Source organism: Scomber scombrus, chromosome 12 (genome assembly GCF_963691925.1).
Source record: "Scomber scombrus chromosome 12, fScoSco1.1, whole genome shotgun sequence".
Taxonomy (NCBI): Eukaryota; Metazoa; Chordata; class Actinopteri; order Scombriformes; family Scombridae; genus Scomber; species Scomber scombrus.
In genome coordinates this window covers 29,623,433-29,639,593 of record NC_084981.1, presented here as the reverse complement: position 1 = coordinate 29,639,593, position 16,161 = coordinate 29,623,433, and the positions used below count along the sequence as shown (strand labels likewise).

At 40.5% G+C, this 16,161-nt stretch overlaps 3 protein-coding genes and 39 non-coding genes across 42 annotated transcripts in view; 2 read left to right on the top strand and 40 right to left on the bottom strand.

Moving 5' to 3' along the window:
* The window catches only part of LOC133991890 (uncharacterized), a 527,851-nt gene that overhangs the window by 246,865 nt on the left and 264,825 nt on the right, over nt 1-16,161 (bottom strand). The window lies entirely within an intron of this gene.
* Nucleotides 1-16,161, top strand: part of LOC133991866 (NACHT, LRR and PYD domains-containing protein 14-like) — a 721,507-nt gene that overhangs the window by 542,052 nt on the left and 163,294 nt on the right. The window lies entirely within an intron of this gene.
* The window catches only part of LOC133991878 (LIM domain-binding protein 3-like), a 56,451-nt gene that overhangs the window by 10,850 nt on the left and 29,440 nt on the right, over nt 1-16,161 (top strand). The gene's annotated exons all lie outside the window — the stretch shown is intronic.
* On the bottom strand, nt 1,040-1,112 carry trnat-cgu (transfer RNA threonine (anticodon CGU)). Its single transcript has one exon. It is a non-coding gene; the product is annotated as a tRNA-Thr (tRNA).
* trnat-ugu (transfer RNA threonine (anticodon UGU)) lies at nt 1,229-1,302 on the bottom strand. Its single transcript has one exon. It is a non-coding gene; the product is annotated as a tRNA-Thr (tRNA).
* On the bottom strand, nt 1,431-1,504 carry trnat-agu (transfer RNA threonine (anticodon AGU)). The gene has a single exon. It is a non-coding gene; the product is annotated as a tRNA-Thr (tRNA).
* Nucleotides 1,750-1,822, bottom strand: trnat-cgu (transfer RNA threonine (anticodon CGU)). Its single transcript has one exon. It is a non-coding gene; the product is annotated as a tRNA-Thr (tRNA).
* On the bottom strand, nt 2,077-2,150 carry trnat-ugu (transfer RNA threonine (anticodon UGU)). The gene has a single exon. It is a non-coding gene; the product is annotated as a tRNA-Thr (tRNA).
* On the bottom strand, nt 2,462-2,535 carry trnat-agu (transfer RNA threonine (anticodon AGU)). Its single transcript has one exon. It is a non-coding gene; the product is annotated as a tRNA-Thr (tRNA).
* On the bottom strand, nt 2,819-2,892 carry trnat-agu (transfer RNA threonine (anticodon AGU)). Its single transcript has one exon. It is a non-coding gene; the product is annotated as a tRNA-Thr (tRNA).
* Nucleotides 3,200-3,273, bottom strand: trnat-agu (transfer RNA threonine (anticodon AGU)). The gene has a single exon. It is a non-coding gene; the product is annotated as a tRNA-Thr (tRNA).
* trnat-ugu (transfer RNA threonine (anticodon UGU)) lies at nt 3,529-3,602 on the bottom strand. Its single transcript has one exon. It is a non-coding gene; the product is annotated as a tRNA-Thr (tRNA).
* Nucleotides 3,888-3,961, bottom strand: trnat-agu (transfer RNA threonine (anticodon AGU)). Its single transcript has one exon. It is a non-coding gene; the product is annotated as a tRNA-Thr (tRNA).
* trnat-ugu (transfer RNA threonine (anticodon UGU)) lies at nt 4,245-4,318 on the bottom strand. The gene has a single exon. It is a non-coding gene; the product is annotated as a tRNA-Thr (tRNA).
* trnat-cgu (transfer RNA threonine (anticodon CGU)) lies at nt 4,574-4,646 on the bottom strand. Its single transcript has one exon. It is a non-coding gene; the product is annotated as a tRNA-Thr (tRNA).
* Nucleotides 4,900-4,972, bottom strand: trnat-ugu (transfer RNA threonine (anticodon UGU)). The gene has a single exon. It is a non-coding gene; the product is annotated as a tRNA-Thr (tRNA).
* On the bottom strand, nt 5,240-5,313 carry trnat-agu (transfer RNA threonine (anticodon AGU)). The gene has a single exon. It is a non-coding gene; the product is annotated as a tRNA-Thr (tRNA).
* On the bottom strand, nt 5,614-5,687 carry trnat-ugu (transfer RNA threonine (anticodon UGU)). Its single transcript has one exon. It is a non-coding gene; the product is annotated as a tRNA-Thr (tRNA).
* On the bottom strand, nt 5,943-6,016 carry trnat-ugu (transfer RNA threonine (anticodon UGU)). Its single transcript has one exon. It is a non-coding gene; the product is annotated as a tRNA-Thr (tRNA).
* trnat-agu (transfer RNA threonine (anticodon AGU)) lies at nt 6,559-6,632 on the bottom strand. The gene has a single exon. It is a non-coding gene; the product is annotated as a tRNA-Thr (tRNA).
* On the bottom strand, nt 6,908-6,981 carry trnat-agu (transfer RNA threonine (anticodon AGU)). Its single transcript has one exon. It is a non-coding gene; the product is annotated as a tRNA-Thr (tRNA).
* On the bottom strand, nt 7,266-7,339 carry trnat-agu (transfer RNA threonine (anticodon AGU)). The gene has a single exon. It is a non-coding gene; the product is annotated as a tRNA-Thr (tRNA).
* trnat-agu (transfer RNA threonine (anticodon AGU)) lies at nt 7,615-7,688 on the bottom strand. The gene has a single exon. It is a non-coding gene; the product is annotated as a tRNA-Thr (tRNA).
* On the bottom strand, nt 7,943-8,016 carry trnat-ugu (transfer RNA threonine (anticodon UGU)). The gene has a single exon. It is a non-coding gene; the product is annotated as a tRNA-Thr (tRNA).
* Nucleotides 8,327-8,399, bottom strand: trnat-ugu (transfer RNA threonine (anticodon UGU)). Its single transcript has one exon. It is a non-coding gene; the product is annotated as a tRNA-Thr (tRNA).
* On the bottom strand, nt 8,557-8,630 carry trnat-agu (transfer RNA threonine (anticodon AGU)). Its single transcript has one exon. It is a non-coding gene; the product is annotated as a tRNA-Thr (tRNA).
* trnat-ugu (transfer RNA threonine (anticodon UGU)) lies at nt 9,305-9,378 on the bottom strand. Its single transcript has one exon. It is a non-coding gene; the product is annotated as a tRNA-Thr (tRNA).
* trnat-agu (transfer RNA threonine (anticodon AGU)) lies at nt 9,692-9,765 on the bottom strand. The gene has a single exon. It is a non-coding gene; the product is annotated as a tRNA-Thr (tRNA).
* On the bottom strand, nt 9,911-9,983 carry trnat-cgu (transfer RNA threonine (anticodon CGU)). The gene has a single exon. It is a non-coding gene; the product is annotated as a tRNA-Thr (tRNA).
* Nucleotides 10,427-10,500, bottom strand: trnat-agu (transfer RNA threonine (anticodon AGU)). Its single transcript has one exon. It is a non-coding gene; the product is annotated as a tRNA-Thr (tRNA).
* trnat-agu (transfer RNA threonine (anticodon AGU)) lies at nt 10,845-10,918 on the bottom strand. Its single transcript has one exon. It is a non-coding gene; the product is annotated as a tRNA-Thr (tRNA).
* trnat-ugu (transfer RNA threonine (anticodon UGU)) lies at nt 11,232-11,305 on the bottom strand. The gene has a single exon. It is a non-coding gene; the product is annotated as a tRNA-Thr (tRNA).
* trnat-agu (transfer RNA threonine (anticodon AGU)) lies at nt 11,694-11,767 on the bottom strand. The gene has a single exon. It is a non-coding gene; the product is annotated as a tRNA-Thr (tRNA).
* Nucleotides 11,904-11,976, bottom strand: trnat-cgu (transfer RNA threonine (anticodon CGU)). Its single transcript has one exon. It is a non-coding gene; the product is annotated as a tRNA-Thr (tRNA).
* trnat-agu (transfer RNA threonine (anticodon AGU)) lies at nt 12,380-12,453 on the bottom strand. The gene has a single exon. It is a non-coding gene; the product is annotated as a tRNA-Thr (tRNA).
* On the bottom strand, nt 12,590-12,662 carry trnat-cgu (transfer RNA threonine (anticodon CGU)). The gene has a single exon. It is a non-coding gene; the product is annotated as a tRNA-Thr (tRNA).
* Nucleotides 13,063-13,136, bottom strand: trnat-agu (transfer RNA threonine (anticodon AGU)). Its single transcript has one exon. It is a non-coding gene; the product is annotated as a tRNA-Thr (tRNA).
* On the bottom strand, nt 13,481-13,554 carry trnat-ugu (transfer RNA threonine (anticodon UGU)). Its single transcript has one exon. It is a non-coding gene; the product is annotated as a tRNA-Thr (tRNA).
* On the bottom strand, nt 13,868-13,941 carry trnat-ugu (transfer RNA threonine (anticodon UGU)). Its single transcript has one exon. It is a non-coding gene; the product is annotated as a tRNA-Thr (tRNA).
* trnat-agu (transfer RNA threonine (anticodon AGU)) lies at nt 14,116-14,189 on the bottom strand. The gene has a single exon. It is a non-coding gene; the product is annotated as a tRNA-Thr (tRNA).
* On the bottom strand, nt 14,344-14,416 carry trnat-cgu (transfer RNA threonine (anticodon CGU)). The gene has a single exon. It is a non-coding gene; the product is annotated as a tRNA-Thr (tRNA).
* trnat-ugu (transfer RNA threonine (anticodon UGU)) lies at nt 14,797-14,870 on the bottom strand. The gene has a single exon. It is a non-coding gene; the product is annotated as a tRNA-Thr (tRNA).

Below are 16,161 nucleotides of genomic sequence, written 5' to 3'. Positions count from 1 at the left end.
AAAAAACTCTCCAAACATTCGCTCCCATCGGTTCAGTTTAATCCAGCCGGCGGTGCTGAAATAAGCTGGAAGCCGAGTGACCCTGAAAGCAGCTGGAGTCAGCAAACAGCAGCGGGAGAGAGACGACACCACGCGAACCGTTACTGAGGCTTAATGTGATGTAACAGAGAGGTTCAACACGACAGAGGTCAGCACTAGTGTTTCATGTGTTACATCTGATTCACTTGAAGTCTTCATATTTAGCATTTATACTGAGAATATTAACAGTGAACATGATCCAGTTACATTTATTAATGCAATATAATTTGGGAAACTGTTTATTCGTATATGAAAGTCTTTTCTGGGAGAGCTATTGTTTCTAATGTTTCTTTGAAGTATCGTGGTAGTTAGACCTGCTGATGATTAATCGATCAGTCGATCAAAAAAATTAACCAACAGCTATTTGAATACATAATCCATCAATTTAAGTTTCTTTTAAAGCAAAAAATGTAAAAATATTCTCTGATTCCAGCTTCCACTTTTCGGTTTTTACCGACTGGCCAGACTGAAAAAGACTGTGGGAGATTATAACGAGCATTTTGTCATTATTTGACAACAATTCATTTTTTCTAAATGTTTAAACAACGAGTCATGAACATAATCAATAGATAATTGATCATGAAGTAGTTAGTTGCAGCCCTGCAGGTGTTCGATGTTGAACACGGACTAAAGGTCAGGATGCGTCAGATGTTTGTACGAATCTGCAACTTTTTCTTTGCATCATTTTAAATACTTTTACTAAATGCCCCTTTCTCTACCTTTAATATCTTACAACAATATAACATTCTTCATAAATTCAGGATACACAGTTTAACATCCAGAAAGACTCAGCATCATATTATCTGCCTTTGTCTGCATTCAGACAGAAAAATAGAAGCAAGGTGTGTCTAACAGTTTGGTGTGAGGGGCTGATAGTACGTCATTATATCATCATGTAAACAGGACCAAGAAAACCGATGTAAATTCAGCATGAACAATAAACATCCATTAGGAGGTGGTGAGGCACTGCTGGGATTTGAACCCAGGATCTCCTGTTTACGAGACAGGCGCGTTAACCACTAAGCTACAGCGCCTGTGTTTGGCTCATCTTCTCCTCTCAATTAATTCAAATCTGCAAACAGAAATGATGAAGATCTAAATGACAGGGACATTGTCTTCAGTGTGGACTTCTTTACATATAGAGCTTCTGAGGCACTGCTGGGATTTGAACCCAAGATCTCCTGTTTACAAGACAGGCGCTTTAACCAGCTAAGCCACAGCACCTATAGCTGACGTGTCTTCTCCTCTCATTTCATTAAAATCAGTAAAGTCATCTATGAACAGAAATTAAGTGGGTTTTCATTTATGCAAATGAGCCTTTAATTTGCGGTAAAGGAAAGTGAGTCACACAGAGGTACTGCTGGGATTTGAACCCGGGATCTCCTGTTTACTAGACAGGCGCTTTAACCAACTAAGCCACAGCAACTCTGATAGCAGACTGGCTTACTTTAAAGGTGCACTCACACTCAGGCGAAGACATTCATGAAGTGAAATTATAAAGTTTTTGTCTTGATTCCTGATCCATATTGTTGCTTTGGTTGTAAATGAGGCAAGAATATTTTACAGCCAATTAGTCTCCAAACCAAGTGGCCCATGATAAAATGGAGAAATTATGTCTTGAAGAAAGATAGTCAGTTGTCTCTTTACTATGAAAGTCACTCAACAACCATCAGGCACTGCTGGGATTTGAACCCAGGGTCTCCTGTTTACGAGACAGGCGCTTTAACCACTAAGCTACAGCGCCACAGATGTGTATGCAAACACAGTTTTTTCTTCATTTTTCAAATAGATGATTAAAACCATAAGACAGCAAGTTTGAAAAGAAGCAGATGAGCCATTTACCAAATCCAAGACGATAGTGATCACCCCAGTGAGACCAGTAAGAGGGTTTACGCCGGGAACACACCGCTGCCGTCGAAGTGTTCCCGGTGTTAGAGATTGTCTCATTTTCTGTGCTTTCATAGCATCTTGCAGATAATTTGTCTGTTAAATGTGTCAAGGTGCTGCTGGGATTTGAACCCATGATATCCTGTTTACAAGACAGGTGCTTTAATCAACTAAGCCACAGCACCTCTGTGTGTTAGAGTCGTGTTGAGTTTCTGCTGATGTAAACCCAACATTTCTTGTTTTACTGCTTCTAATTAAAAGCTTTTAAATGACTAAATAAGTCATTAGGAAAGATAATCACTGTGAACGAAGGACAAAATCAGTCAGGTACTGCTGGGATTACTGGTCTCACTGCTGATCACTGCAGTGAGACCAGTAAGAAGGTTGAGATATTCTCTTCTTTTCTGCATTTTCATGGAGTGGACTCAAAGTTTTGGGATACTGTGAAAGATTTGCTCAAACAGTTATTTTTTCTTGGAGATAACTTTGTTTAGTCAGGCACTGCTGGGATTTGAACCCAGGATCTCCTGTTTACTAGACAGGCGCTTTAACCAACTAAGCCACAGCACCTACAGTTGATCGGTCTTCTTATTTCATTCTGTCTGTGAATGTTCTCATTGTCCAAGTCATAGTTATCTCTGGGCAATTGAATTGAAAGCAACTTATATGTCTATGAAGACGTTTCGTCTCTTATCCAAGGGGCTTCATCAGTTCATGCGTGTCTGACTAGTCTCATAGACTCATCTATGAACAGAAATGAAGATTTAAAAGAAAGGGACACATTACCTTCAAAGTGGGTTTTGATTTATGCAGATTAGTCTTTTATTTCGGTAAAGGAAAGTGAGTCACACAGAGGCACTGCTGGGATTTGAACCCAGGATCTCCTGTTTACTAGACAGGCGCTTTAACCAACTAAGCCACAGCACCTCTGAAGGATGTGTGTTAGAGTCGTGTTGAGTTTCTGCTGATGTAAACCCAACATTTCCTGTTTTACTGCTTCTAATTAAAACATTTTAAATGACTAAATAAGTCATTAGGAAAGATAATACTGTGAATGCAGGACAAAATCAGTCAGGTACTGCTGGGATCACTGGTCTAACTGCTGATCACTGCATTGAGACTTATATGAAGGTTGAGATATTCTCTTCTTTTCTGCGTTTTCATTGAGTGGACTCAAAGTTTCAGGATACTGTAAATGATTTGTTTTTTCTTGGAGGTAACTTCTCAGTAAGTCAGGCACTGCTGGGATTTGAACCCAGGATCTCCTGTTTACTAGACAGGCGCTTTAACCAACTAAGCCACAGCACCTTTGATAGCAGTCTGGCTTACTTTAAAGGTGCAGTAACACTCAGGCGAAGACCTTTATGAACTGAAATGATAAAGCTTTTGTCTTGATTCCTGATCCTTATTGTTACTTTGGTTGTAAATGAGGCAAGAATATATTAAAGCAAATGGGTATCCAAACCAAGTGTCCAAAGATAAGATGAAGAAATAAAGCCTCAAGGAGAGTAATGGAAAGCCAATCAGTTGTCTCTTTACTATGAAAATAACCCAACAACCATCAGGTGCTACTGGGATTTGAACCCAGGATCTCCTGTTTACAAGACAGGCGCTTTAACCAACTAAGCCACAGCACCTCTGAAGTTTCTGCTGATGTAAACCCAACATTTCTTGTTTTACTGCTTCTGATTAAAAGCTTTTAAATGACTAAATTAGTAATTAGGAAAGATAATCACTGTGTACGAAGGACAAAATAAGTCAGGTACTGCTGGGATCACTGGTCTTACTGCTGATCACTGCAGTGAGACCAGTAAGAAGGTTGAGATATTGTCTTCTTTTCATGGAGTGGACTCAAAGTTTCGGGATACTGTGAAAGATTTGCTCATACAGTTGTTGTTTCTTGGAGATAACTTCGGTAAGTAAGGCACTGCTGGGATTTGAACCCAGGATCTCCTGTTTACTAGACAGGCGCTTTAACCAACTAAGCCACAGCACCTACAGTTGATTGGTCTTCTTATTTCATTCTGTCTGTGAATGTTCCCATTGTCCAAGTCATAGTTATCTCTGGGCAATTGAATTGAAAGCAACTTATATGTCTATGAAGACGTTTCGTCTCTTATCCAAGGGGCTTCATCAGTTCATGCGTGTCTGACTAGTCTCATAGACTCATCTATGAACAGAAATGAAGATTTAAACGAAAGGGACACATTACCTTTGAAGTGGGTTTTGATTTATGCAGATGAGTCTTACATTTCGGTAAAGCAGAGTGAGTCACACAGAGGCACTGCTGGGATTTGAACCCAGGATCTCCTGTTTACAAGACAGGTGCTTTAACCAACTAAGCCACAGCGCCACTGATAGCAGTCTGGCTTACTTTAAAGGTGCAGTCACACTCAGACGAAGACCTTTATGAACTGAAATGATAAAGCTTTTGTCTTGATTCCTGATCCATATTGTTACTTTGGTTGTAAATGAGGCAAGAACATTTTACAGCCAATTAGTCTCCAAACCAAGTGGCCCATGATAAGATGCAGAAATTATGTCTTGATGAAAGTAATAGAAAGATAGTCAGTTGTCTCTTTACTATGAAAGTAACTCAACAACCATCAGGCACTGCTGGGATTTGAACCCAGGATCTCCTGTTTACGAGACAGGCGCTTTAACCACTAAGCTACAGCGCCACAGATGTGTATGCAAACACAGTTTTTTCTTCATTTTTCAAATAGATGATTAAAACCATAAGACAGCAAGTTTGAAAAGAAGCAGATGAGACATTTACCAAATCCAAGATGATAGTGATCACTGCAGTGAGACCAGTAAGAGGGTTTACGCCGAAACACACCGCTGCTGTCGAAGTGTTTCCGGTGTTAGAGATTGTCTCATTTTCTGTGCTTTCATAGCATCTTGCAGATAATTTGTCTGTTAAATGTGTCAAGGTGCTGCTGGGATTGTAACCCAGGATATCCTGTTTACAAGACAGGCGCTTTAACCGCTAAGCCACAGCACCTCCTATTTTCCCTTTAGATGTTGTTCAAAGGTTAATTGAGGAAAACATTTACCAAAAACAACAAGATGAGACCAACTGAATGTGTTAAAGGTTCTCTCCTTTTCTTCATGTGTCACATTCATCAGTTCATGCGTGTCTGACTAGTCTCATAGACTCATCTATGAACAGAAATGAAGATTTAAAAGAAAGGGACACATTACCTTCAAAGTGGGTTTTGATTTATGCAGATTAGTCTTTTATTTCGGTAAAGGAAAGTGAGTCACACAGAGGCACTGCTGGGATTTGAACCCAGGATCTCCTGTTTACTAGACAGGCGCTTTAACCAACTAAGCCACAGCACCTCTGAAGGATGTGTGTTAGAGTCGTGTTGAGTTACTGCTGATGTAAACCCAACATTTCCTGTTTTACTGCTTCTAATTAAAACATTTTAAATGACTAAATAAGTCATTAGGAAAGATAATACTGTGAATGCAGGACAAAATCAGTCAGGTACTGCTGGGATCACTGCAGTGAGACTTATACAAAGGTTGAGATATTCTCTTCTTTTCTGTGTTTTCATTGAGTGGACTCAAGGTTTCAGGATACTGTAAATGGTTTGTTCAAACAGTTGTTTTTTCTTGGAGGTAACTTCTCAGTAAGTCAGGCACTGCTGGGATTTGAACCAAGGATCTCGTGTTTACAAGACAGGTGCTTTAACCAACTAAGCCACAGCACCTTTGATAGCAGTCTGGCTTACTTTAAAGGTGCAGTCACACTCAGGTGAAGACCTTTATGAACTGAAATGATAAAGCTTTTGTCTTGATTCCTGATCCTTATTGTTACTTTGGTTGTAAATGAGGCAAGAATTTATTAAAGCAAATTGGTATCCAAACCAAGTGTCCAAGGATAAGATGAAGAAATAAAGCCTCAAGGAAAGTAATGGAAAGCCAATCAGTTGTCTCTTTACTATGAAAATAACCCTACAACCATCAGGTGCTGCTGGGATTTGAACCCAGGATCTCCTGTTTACAAGACAGGCGCTTTAACCAACTAAGCCACAGCACCTTTGAAGTTTCTGGAGGTAGAGCGGTCGTCCTCCAATTGGAAGGTTGGCAGTTCGATTCCCGGCTCCTCATGTCGATGTGTCCTTGGGCAAGACACTTAACCCCTAGTTGCTCCCGTTGCTGTGCCAACGGTGTATGAATGCGAGTGAATGGTTAGATTCCTCCTGATGTGCAGGTTGGCACCCTGCGTGGTAGCTGCCTGCCATCAGTGTATGAATGTGTGTGAATGTGGTGAATGAGTTGTAGTGTAAAGCGCTTTGAGTGGTCGAAAAGACTAGAAAGGCGCTATATAAGTACAGTCCATTTACCATTAAAAGCTTTTAAATGACTAAATTAGTCATTAGGAAAGATAATCACTGTGAACGAAGGACAAAATCAGTCAGGTACTGCTGGGATTACTGGTCTCACTGCTGATCACTGCAGTGAGACCAGTAAGAAGGTTGAGATATTGTCTTCTTTTCATGGAGTGGACTCAAAGTTTCGGGATACTGTGAAAGATTTGCTCATACAGTTGTTGTTTCTTGGAGATAACTTCGGTAAGTAAGGCACTGCTGGGATTTGAACCCAGGATCTCCTGTTTACTAGACAGGCGCTTTAACCAACTAAGCCACAGCACCTACAGTTGATCGGTCTTCTTATTTCATTCTGTCTGTGAATGTTCTCATTATCCAAGTCATAGTTATCTCTGGGCAATTGAATTGAAAGCAACTTATATGTCTATGAAGATGTTTCGCCTCTTATCCAAGGGGCTTCATCAGTTCATGCGTGTCTGACTAGACTCATCTATGAACAGAAATGAAGATTTAAAAGAAAGGGACACATTACCTTCAAAGTGGGTTTTGATTTATGCAGATTAGTCTTTTATTTCGGTAAAGGAAAGTGAGTCACACAGAGGCACTGCTGGGATTTGAACCCAGGATCTCCTGTTTACTAGACAGGCGCTTTAACCAACTAAGCCACAGCACCTCTGAAGGATGTGTGTTAGAGTCGTGTTGAGTTTCTGCTGATGTAAACCCAACATTTCCTGTTTTACTGCTTCTAATTAAAACATTTTAAATGACTAAATTAGTCATTAGGAAAGATCACTGTGAACGAAGGACAAAATCAGTCAGGTACTGCTGGGATCACTGGTCTTACTGCTGATCACTGCAGTGAGACATTCTCTTCTTTTCTTTGGACTCAAAATTTCGGGATACTGTGAAAGATTTGCTCATACAGTTGTTGTTTCTTGGAGATAACTTCGTTTAGTCAGGCACTGCTGGGATTTGAACCCAGGATCTCCTGTTTACTAGACAGGCGCTTTAACCAACTAAGCCACAGCACCTACAGTTGATCGGTCTTCTTATTTCATTCTGTCTGTGAATGTTGTCATTATCTACGTCATAGTTATCTCTGGGCAATTGAATTGAAAGCAACTTATATGTCTATGAAGATGTTTCGCCTCTTATCCAAGGGGCTTCATCAGTTCATGCGTGTCTGACTAGACTCATCTATGAACAGAAATGAAGATTTAAAAGAAAGGGACACATTACCTTCAAAGTGGGTTTTGATTTATGCAGATTAGTCTTTTATTTCGGTAAAGGAGAGTGAGTCACACAGAGGTGCTGCTGGGATTTGAACCCAGGATCTCCTGTTTACTAGACAGGCGCTTTAACCAACTAAGCCACAGCGCCTTTGATAGCAGTCTGGCTTACTTTAAAGGCGCAGTCACACTCAGGCGAAGACCTTTATGAACTGAAATGATAAAGCTTTTGTCTTGATTCCTGGTCCTTATTGTTATTTTGGTTGTAAATGAGGCAAGAACATATTAAAGCAAATTGGTCTCCAAACAAGTATCCATGGATAAGATGAAGAAATAAAGCCTCAAGGAAAGTAATGGAAAGGCAATCAGTTGTCTCTTTACTATGAAAATAACCCTACAACCATCAGGTGCTGCTGGGATTTGAACCCAGGATCTCCTGTTTACAAGACAGGCACTTTAACCAACTAAGCCACAGCACCTATAACTGATGTGTCTTCTTCTCTCATTTCATTCAAATCTGCAAAGTCATCTTTGAACAGAAATTAAGATATAGGCAAATTTCCTTCAAGTGGATTTCGATTTTTGCAGATGAGTCTTTCATTTTGGAAAGTGAGTCACACAGAGGCACTGCTGGGACATGGCAAATCGCCGCAGGGTGCTTTTTGGGCATTAGAGATTGTCTAATTTTCTGTTCTTTCATGGTGTGGACTCATAAATTTCCCGATACTATGACGGGTTTGTTCAACTAATTCTGGTTTCTTACAGATAATTTGTCTGTTAAATGTGTCAAGGTGTTGCTGGGATTTGAACCCAGGATCTCCTGTTTACAAGACAGGCGCTTTAACCACTAAGCCACAGCACCGGTGTTTGGTTCTTCTTTTCCTCTCATTTCATTGAAATCAGCAACGTTTTCTTTGAACAGAACTGAAAATGTAAATGAGAGGAAAAGTACCTCCAGTTTTGGGTTTGATTCATGCATATGAGCTTTATTCATGGAGGTGATGACTTATCTGAAAGTTAGGTACTGCTGGGATTCAAACCCCGGATCTCCTGTTTACTAGACAGGCGCTTTAACCAACTAAGCCACAGCACCACTTGCTATAGCTGGAGATGTTTTTCAAAGGATAATTGAGGAATCAATTGACCAAATCCAAGATGATAGTGATCACTGCAGTGAGACCAGTAAGAGGGTTTACGCCGGGAACAGTTCGCCGCCGCAAGTTTACATAGAGATTGCATGGCAAGTCGCCGCAGGCCGCTTTTCGGATGTTAGAGATTGTCTAATTTTCTGTTCTTTCATGGTGTGGAATTTCCTGATACTATGACGGGTTTGTTCATGTAGTTCTGGTTTCTTACAGATAATTTGTCTGTTAGGGTTAGGGTTAGCCTAGACAGGCGCTTTAACCAACTAAGCCACAGAACCTCTTGCCCTTAATGTAGATGTTGTTCAAAGGTTAATTTAGGAAGACATTTACTAAAATCAACATGACACTGATCACTACAGTGAGACCAAACTGGAGGTTTAGAGATTTTCCCCTTTTCTGTGCTTTCATGAAGTAGACTTATAAAGTTTCAGGATACTATGAAGGGTTTGTTGATTTCTTGGAGATAATCTGTTAGATGGGTACTGCTGGGTTAACTGATGATGCAGATGCAAGATTTCTAGCTTTTCTGCTTCAAATTAAAGCATTTCTGATGACAGGTGCTTCATTATGAAGCATTTCTGAGACATTCCTCATTGCAATGTGTCTTTGAGCAGCATCTCATAGGTGCTGCTGGGATTTGAACCCAGGTTCTCCTGTTTACAAGACAGGCGCTTTAACCAACTAAGCCACAGCACCTCTGATCACAGCTTCTTTCATATAAACTTCATGAACTGAAATGATAAAGTTATGTTTATTGTCTTGGTCCATATTGTCACTTCAGTTGTAAATAAGGCAAAAATATTTTAAAGCAAATTGGTCACCAAGCAAGTATCCTGGGATAAGATGGAGAAATAACGCCTTAAAGAAAGTTAGACAGTCATCTGTTTCATTAGGAGAATCAACATTATACCTTTTTAGAGAATCCAACAAGGCAGATTGAAGACACAATATTCATGTCTTGGCTTAACTGTGAAGAATGAGCTACTGCCAAAGGATCCCAACAACCATCAGGTACTGCTGGGATTTGAACCCAGGATCTCCTGTTTACTAGACAGGCGCTTTAACCAACTAAGCCACAGCACCAGTGTTTGGTTCTTCATTTCCTCTCATTTCTTTGAAATCTGCAAAGTCATCTATGAAGAGAACTGAACATTTAATCAAAAGGAAAATAAGCTCACATGTGGGTTCTGATGCATATGAGAGTTTAGTCATGGAAGTGATCACACAGAGGCACTGCTGGGATTTGAACCCAGGGTCTCCTGTTTACGAGACAGGCGCTTTAACCACTAAGCTACAGTGCCACAGATGTGACAACACTACAGCAAGTGACATATCGCAGTTAATCAATGAAGAACAGCAAGACATTTTCAGTTGTCTGCAAATGTTGCAAAAAGAGGCAAACAAGCGAGGAGCCTTTGAAAATGTAGATGGTTCACAGTGGGGGGGCATCAGGAGCCATCAGGAGACATCAGGGGAATAAAACGGGAGATCAGGGGACACCAGGGAACATCAGGGGACATCAGGGGACACCAGGGAACATCAGGGGGCATCAGGGAACATCAGGGAACATCAGGGGGCATCAGGGGACATCACAGGGGGTTGATTAAGGTTTACTGTGCTGGCCTGTGTTAATGTAATCCAGGTTAAAATAGGAAGTATGGCTATAATAACTAAAGATTTATTCATATAAGACTTTTCAATTATGTGTTTTGATGTTCTCAAACATATTCAGCTAATGAATATCAGGTTCTGCTGGGATTTGAACCCAGGATCTCCTGTTTACTAGACAGGCGCTTTAACCAACTAAGCCACAGAACCTCATGCCCTTAATGTAGATGTTGTTCAAAGGTTAATTGAGGAAGACATTTACTAAAATCAACATGACACTGATCACTACAGTGAGACCAAACTGGAGGTTTAGAGTTTTTCTCATTTTCTGTGCTTTCATGAAGTAGACTTATAAAGTTTCAGGATACTATGAAGGGTTTGTTGATTTCTTGGAGATAATATGTTAGATGGGTACTGCTGGGTTAACTGATGATGCAAATGCAAGATTTCTGGCTTTGCGGCTTCAAATTAAAACATTTCTGATGACAGGTTCTTCATTATGAAGACTTTATGAGACATTCCTCATTGCAATGTGTCTTTGTGCAGCATCTCACAGGTGCTGCTGGGATTTGAACCCAGGATCTCCTGTTTACTAGACAGGCGCTTTAACCAACTGAGCCACAGCACCTCTGATCACAGCTTCTTTCATATAAACTTCATGAACTGAAATGATAAAGTTATGTTTATTGTCTTGGTCCATATTGTCACTTCAGTTGTAAATAAGGCAAAAATATTTTAAAGCAAATTGGTCACCAAGCAAGTATCCTGGGATAAGATGGAGAAATAGTGCCCCAAAGAAAGTTAGACAGTCATCTGTTTCATTAGGAGAATCAACATTATACCTTCATAGAGAATCCAACAAGGCAGATTGAAGACACAATATTCATGTCTTGGCTTAACTGTGAAGAATGAGCTACTGTCAAAGGATCCCAACAACCATCAGGTACTGCTGGGATTTGAACCCAGGATCTCCTGTTTACAAGACAGGCGCTTTAACCAACTAAGCCACAGCACCTCTGAAGGATGTGTGTCAGAGTCGTGTTGAGTAACTGCTGATGCAAACCCAACATTTGCTGCATTGCTACCTCAAATTAAGAGACCAATAAGAAGGTTTACAGATAATCCCATTTTCTGTGCTGTCATGAAGTGGACTCTTATGCCGGGAAAACACCGAAAAGCTGCCTGCGGCGAGTTGCCATCAAATCTCTATGTAAACTTGCGGCGGAGTAGATGGGCTGCCGAGAGTTTACATAGAGATTTCATGGCAACTCGCCGCAGGCCGCTTTGCGGTATGTTCCCGGCATAAGAGTCCACTTCATGAAGGCGGTGTTAAAGGCTCAGGATACTGTACAGGATTTTCCTCTAGCAGTTGTAAATTATAGGAGACAATTCATCTTTCACTCAGGTGCTGCTGGGATTTGAACCCAGGATCTCCTGTTTACTAGACAGGCGATTTAACCAACTAAGCCACAGCACCAGTGTTTGGTTCTTCATTTCCTCTCATTTCTTTGAAATCTGCAAAGTTATCTATGAACAGAACTGAACATTTAATCAAAAGGAAAATAATGTGGGTTCTGATGCATATGAGAGTTTAATCATGGAAGCAATCACAGAGGCACTGCTGGGATTTGAACCCAGGCTCTCCTGTTTACGAGACAGGCGCTTTAACCACTAAGCTACAGCGCCACAGATGTGTACATACTACAGCAAGTGACATATTGCAGTTAATCGATGAAGAACAGCAAGACATTTTCAGTTGTCTGCAAATGTTGCAAAAAGAGGCAAACAACAGAGGAACCTTTGAGAATGTAGATGGTTCACGGGGGGGGGGGCATCAGGAGCCATCAGGAGACATCAGGGAACATCAGGGGACATCAGGGAACATCAGGGGACATCAGTGGAAATTAGGAGACATCAGGGGACATCAGGAGACATCACAGGGGGTTAATTATGGTTTACTGTGCTGGCCTCTGTTAATGTAATCCAGGTGAAAATAGGAAGTATGGCTATAATAACTAAAGATTTATTCATATAAGACTTTTCAATGATGTGTTTTAATGTTCTCAAACATATTCAGCTAATGAATATCAGGTTCTGCAGGGATTTGAACCCAGGATCTCCTGTTTACTAGACAGGCGCTTTAACCAACTAAGCCACAGCACCAGTGTTTGGTTCTTCATTTCCTCTCATTTCTTTGAAATCTGCAAAGTTATCTATGAACAGAACTGAACATTTAATCAAAAGGAAAATAATGTGGGTTCTGATGCATATGAGAGTTTAATCATGGAAGTAATCACAGAGGCACTGCTGGGATTTGAACCCAGGCTCTCCTGTTTACGAGACAGGCGCTTTAACCACTAAGCTACAGCGCCACAGATGTGTACATACTACGGCAAGTGACATATTGCAGTTAATCGATGAAGAACAACAAGACATTTTCAGTTGTCTACAAATGTTGCAAAAAGAGGCAAACAAGAGAGGAACCTTTGAGAATGTAGATGGTTCACGGGGGGGGGGGGGGGGGGCATCAGGAGCCATCAGGAGCCATCAGGAGACATCAGGGAACATCAGGGGACATCAGTGGAAATTAGGAGACATCAGGGGACATCAGGAGACATCACAGGGGGTTAATTATGGTTTACTGTGCTGGCCTCTGTTAATGTAATCCAGGTGAAAATAGGAAGTATGGCTATAATAACTAAAGATTTATTCATATAAGACTTTTCAATGATGTGTTTTAATGTTCTCAAACATATTCAGCTAATGAATATCAGGTTCTGCAGGGATTTGAACCCAGGATCTCCTGTTTACTAGACAGGCGCTTTAACCAACTAAGCCACAGAACCTCTTGCCCTTACTGTAGATGTTGTTCAAAGGTTAATTTAGGAAGACATTTACTAAAATCAACATGACACTGATCACTACAGTGAGACCAAACTGGAGGTTTAGAGATTTTCTCCTTCTCTGTGCTTTCATGAAGTAGACTCATAAAGTTTCAGGATACTATGAGGGGTTTGTTGATTTCTTGGAGATAATCTGTTAGATGGGTACTGCTGGGTTAACTGATGATGCAAATGCAAGATTTCTGGCTTTGCGGCTTCAAATTAAAACATTTCTGATGACAGGTTCTTCATTATGAAGCATTTCTGAGACATTACTCATTGCAATATGTCTTTAAGCAGCATCTCATAGGTGCTGCTGGGATTTGAACCCAGGATCTCCTGTTTACAAGACAGGCGCTTTAACCAACTAAGCCACAGCACCTCTGATCACAGCTTCTTTCATATAAACTTCATGAACTGAAATGATAAAGTTATGTTTATTGTCTTGGTCCATATTGTCACTTCAGTTGTAAATAAGGCAAAAATATTTTAAAGCAAATTGGTCACCAAGCAAGTATCCTGGGATAAGATGGAGAAATAGTGCCCCAAAGAAAGTTAGACAGTCATCTGCTTCATTAGGAGAATCAACATTATACCTTTTTAGAGAATCCAACAAGGCAGATTGTAGACACACTGTATATTTTTTGACCTATCTGTGAAGAATGAGCTACTGTGATAGTAGTCCCACAACCATCAGGTACTGCTGGGATTTGAACCCAGGATCTCCTGTTTACAAGACAGGTGCTTTAACCAACTAAGCCACAGCACCTCTGAAGGATGTGTGTCAGAGTCGTGTTGAGTAACTGCTGATGCAAACCCAACATTTGCTGCATTGCTACTTCAAATTAAGAGACCAATAAGAAGGTTTACAGATAATCCCATTATCTGTGCTTTCAAGTAGTGTAACTCGCCCCAGGTAATGTGTCTTTGAACAGCATTTCATAGGCACTGCTGGGATTTGAACCCAGGATCTCCTGTTTACTAGACAGGCGCTTTAACCAACTAAGCCACAGCACCAGTGTTTGGCTATTCATTTCCTTTCATTTCATTGAAATCGGAAGTTAATCTAACATAACTGAAAATGTAAATGAGAGGGGAAGTCCCTTCAGTTTTGGATTTGATTCATGCATATGAGCTTTTAATCATGGAGGTGATGACTGATCTGTAAGTGAGGCACTGCTGGGATTTGAACCCAGGATCTCCTGTTTACGAGACAGGCGCTTTAACCACTAAGCCACAGCGCCACAGATGTGTATGCAAACACAGTTTTTTCTTCATTTTTCAAATAGATGATTAAAACCATAAGACAGCAAGTTTGAAAAGAAGCAGATGAGACATTTACCAAATACAAGACGATAGTGATCACTGCAGTGAAACCAATAAGAGGGTTTACGCCGTGAATACACAGCTGCCGTTGAAGTGCTTTTCGGTGTGTTCATGGTGTTAGAGATTGTCTCATTTTCTGTGCTTTTATAGCATCTTGCAAATAATTTGTCTGTTAAATGTGTCAAGGGTTAGATGTTGTTCAAAGGTTAATTGAGGAAGACATTTACCAAAATAACAAGATACTGATCACTACAGTGAGACCAATTGCTATAGTGCCAATTTTTGTGTCAGGTGTATCAGGTACTGCTGGGATTTGAACCCAGGATCTCCTGTTTACAAGACAGGCGCTTTAACCAACTAAGCCACAGCACCTCAGGAAAAGACTGATAGATAGTTGTAGCCATGACAACAAAGGTGGCCTACAGCACGTTTCTATAACCTTTAACAAAGCAAACCCAAACCAAACCAAACGTAACCAGACCTTAACCACAGCGCTGTCACATAACAAAGCATCATTATTGATTAACAGTGGTGTGTGACGGACAGATGATGTCATACTATTACTGTAGTGAGGATATATGTGAATTACAAATCAGCCACACTCAGGTGTTTGAGTTTGTGAGGTCTGCTGAAGTCAGTGTGTGATCCGTGCAGGACCAGATCCAGCTGTAACTGGACCAGTAATGTGAGCAGACTGTAACTGGGATGAGCTCCCAGCTGTCCGTCACTGTCAGCGGCCGCTAACAGCTCGTCTCCAGGGGGCGATGTTTCATTCACACCCATTCACCCTCGTTCAGTGGAAATGTCAGCCAGATGAGTCAGAAAGAGATCGACAGCCAAGTGTCAGAGCGCTATTTAACCTTTATAACTGTGTGTGTGTGTGTGCGTGTGCGTGTGCGTGTGCGTGTGTGTGTGTGTTTGCGTGTGTGTGTGTGTGTGTGTGTGTGTGTGTGTGAGTGGTACATTCTCATTCAGGTCTCAGCTGCTGTGTTTTTTTTCTGTTAATCCTGCAGATTTCTCCTGTTTCTCTGCTGTTCCTCTCCCTGCAGACAGGGGGCGACGTACAGACAGATTTACAGGACAAACACACTCCTGCTGTGTGCTAAAACAGATTTATTTTCAACGCAAGACAAATATGTTTCCATGAATGTAGTGAGGAGAGTTTCAGTGTTTTAAGAATTTAAGATTCTGATCATTAGTTGTTATAAAAAATATTAGAGAAAAAGCTCAAATTAATGTTTTTTGTCTCCTGTCTTACTTCAGTTTTAGATATACAATACTTATTATGCTTTGGAGGATGTAAACAGGAAGTATAACATGAATTTTAAGATACACATGTGACTTCCAAATGTGTGACTTAGGTTCGTATGTGACTCTATCCTTTTCACATGTGAAGCTAAAAACTAGGGTCTGACCGATACTGGATGTTTGGGGACGATGCCTAAGCTAATATTAGGGAGTAAAAACTAATTCTGATATCAATATATCGGCCGATAATCTTATTTATACAGATTATGTACATAAAATGCACATTTGTTTGAAATGTGGAAATCAAACACTTGTAACAAAGATATGTAACAGAGGCTTTAACTGTATTTGTTGAATAAAATGACTGAAACAGTAAACTTCACTGGGAGTTTAATCATTATAAATAAATATAAAT